Raw genomic sequence first — 3,563 nt, forward strand, 5'->3', positions numbered from 1 at the left:
TAAATCAACATATAATTATGTAAACCGATTCAAATTCTTAAATTTCCAAGTCAAAATATTGTTTTCTGATGAAGATGGATGAATTTTTAACCAAATAGTTTAGTTTTCAATCGGAAAGATTAATTTTCTACCAAAAAAGATAGTTTTTAAACAAAACACATGTATTTTCAAGCAATTAGTTGAATTTTTAAATAAAAATATCAATTTTCAATGAAATAGTTTGATGTTTAACTAAAAAAGATAAGTTTTGAACCAAAAATGGAATAGTTAAATTTTAAATAAAAAAATTTAATTTCCACAAAAGAAATAAATAAATTTTTCAATAAAGCGATGAATCTTTAACTCGACTAGATTAATTTTAAACCAAAAAGATTAATTTTTTACAAAAGTGAAGAATATTGATCTAGAATACTTGAATTTTCAAACAAATGATTCATTTTTTACCAAAAATATGATTTTTGATAAAAATAAATAAATTTTCAACTAAAAAGAAAAATTGTCAACTATATAGTTGAATTTTGAACTAAAAAGGATCAATTTTTAAACAAGAATGGAATAGTTAATTTTCAGTTTCAAGAATCAATTTTCTGTTAAAAAAATGAATTTTCAACAACAAAAACTGATGAATTTTCAACTAAAATCATGAATCTTCAACTCGAATAACTAAAGTTTAAACCAAAAATGTTAATTTTGTGGCAAAAAAAATGAATTTTGAACAAAAGAGTTTAACTTTCAACCAAAAATATGAATTTTCAACTAAAGTGAAGGATATTTTTCTGATATACTTGAATTTTGAACCACAAAGATCAATTTGCAAACAACAAAATTAATTTTCAAACAAAAAGATTAGTTGTCTAACAAAAAGCTGATTTTTGATAAAACTGCATATATTTTTAAATTAAAAAGTGATGAATTTTTAACTAAAATCAGAAATCTTCAACTGCAATAAATGAAATTTGAACCAAAAAAGATGCATTTTTAATCAAGAAAATTAAACATTAATTTTGAACAAAATACATGATTTTTCAACAAAATACATGAATTTTCAACTTAAATGATGAATTCTCAACTGGAATTGTTGAGTTTAAACCAAGAAGATAAATTTGCAACTAAAATTATAAATATTTTTCACAGAATAATTGAATTTTCGACCAAAAATCAAAAAATTAAATTTTCAGTCAAATAAATCAATTTTGAGTGACTTCAATTTTTGACTAAAATTATTGAATACTCAACTTGAAGAGTTACGTTTTTAGTTTTAAAGAATTAACTTTCCGAGAAGAAAGTAAAAAGAAATTAAGAAAAAAAATTCAAGAAAATAGCTGAAAGTTTCGACTGAAATGATTCAATCGTAGGAGGAAAAAATTAATTCTCAGACAAAGAATAAACGAATTTTTAATTAAATAGCTCATTTTTCAACAAAAGAGATGAATTTTCTATTCAAGAGATGAATAATCTTCAACTAACAAAATCAATTTTTAACAATATTTTAACTTTCAACTAACTAACTCAATTTTCGTTCCAAAAACTAAGAATTCTGAATGAGAAATATAATACTTGATATTTCAACGAAAAGATTTTATTTTTTAATCAAAAACAGTGGTATCCAAGGAAAAATCACGAATTTTCAACACGAGTTTATTTTTCAACTAAGATTTTTAAGTAAAGAGAGAAAAAATGCAAGCAAACGTGATTTAAAAAAAAAAAAGAAGAATTTTCACCCACGAAAATGAATTTTCTACCAAAATGAACAAATTTGAAACAAAATACATGAGTTGTCAACCAGATACAAACACTTTCAACTAAAAACGATAAATTTTCAACCAAAAAATAGAATAGTTAAATTTTCAGTATCGAAAATTAATTTTAAACAAACAAATAAACAAATTTTTAACGAATTAATGCGACTAAGAAAATTCCAATACTTTTTCCGCTTTTCTAGAACATTTTAAAAATTCCATGAATTTTCAAAGGTTATTTTTTGATAAAAATCCAGATCAGCTTTTTATTTATTTTTTTATTGCTCTAGTTTATTCTATCAAATTTCAACATATTCTGCAGATAATAAACCAATTTACCAGTTTCTTTTAGAATTATTAATAAATGCAAGTGTAAACTTTTTAATAATTATTGAATTCTAAACAATTCTTATTAATATTATAAAATTTTCAAAAATTTGTAATTATATACTGAATATTTTTTTAATTTAAAAACTCAATTTAAAAATTCAAAATTCGCCGTAAAGTAATTGTGAAGATTGAAATATGTGCAACTACGAAAATGTCAGTCATTTTTTTCAAAATTCCATGTCTTCCAGGTTTCCTTTTTTAACGTTCACTAAATTTTAGCATATGCTTTCAGTGGAAAAAAAATATTTTTTAATTAAAAAAACAACTAATTTTCAATAAAATAGCTTATTTTCTAACTAAAGTGATGAATTTTCAATTATAATGATTAATCCTAAACCAAAAAAAAAACATAATTTTTACCAAAAGAGATGAACTTTCAAACAACTTTCAACAATTTAATCAATAAAAAACTAATCTTTAGAAAAATAGTTACATTTTCAAACAAAGTGATTAATTTTCAACCAAAATGGGAACTTCCAAGTGGAATAGTTGCATTTTTAACCAAAAAGATGAATTTTCAAGCAAGATTAATTTCTACCAGAAACTCGAATTTTCTACTAAAAAAATTTCATTTAAACATTGAATAGTTACATCTTCAGTTTAAAATTATTTTTTAACAAACAATAAAAAAATCAACAAAATGGTTAAAGTTCAGCTAAAACAAAGCTAATTTTCAACAAAATAGCTAATTTTCTAACCAAAGTGAAGAGTTTTCAATTAAAATGAATAATCTTATACAAAACAAAATAATAACTTAATAACAAGTAATTAAATTTTCATTCCCAATAATATATATTATGAAGGAAATATGTAGTGGTTAGTATTTCAACCAAAAAATATTTAGATTTTCGATGAAAACCAATGGAATAAAACCAAAAATAGAAGTTTTCAGCATGAGTTGAATTTTCAACTAAGAAAGATTTTTCAATCAAGATAGAATCAAAAATTGCAATCAAACTGTTGAATTTTCGAGCAAAAAGATACATTTTTAACCAAGAATATTAACTTTATATCCAAAAGAACGAATTTTCAACAAAAGACATGAATTTTCAACCAGATACTTGAATTTTCCACGAAGAACGACAATTTTTTAAACAAAACTAAAATATTAAAATTTTTAGTTAAAAATCTTAACTTAATGCTTAATTTAATTCTCTAAATTAAAAAATCAATCAATGAACTTTAAAATGTTCGAAATTATATAATTTTAAGGAAGTTAAAGCTAGAAACATTAAATAGTTTAAACATCCTTGGAAAGCTTCAAAATTTTATTTCAAAATCTTGAGAAATCTAGAAGTTACGAGGGTAGTTCAATAAGTCCTTAGAATGACGAACAGATGGCGCGCGAATTGCTCCAAATCATCTGTTTTCAGTCAGCACCACTCCCGACTAGATATATGGTGCAGTCACAGTCCACATCTTCTGAGTTTACGT

This window comes from Belonocnema kinseyi, chromosome 9, assembly GCF_010883055.1.
Source record: "Belonocnema kinseyi isolate 2016_QV_RU_SX_M_011 chromosome 9, B_treatae_v1, whole genome shotgun sequence".
NCBI classification, from domain to species: domain Eukaryota; kingdom Metazoa; phylum Arthropoda; class Insecta; order Hymenoptera; family Cynipidae; genus Belonocnema; species Belonocnema kinseyi.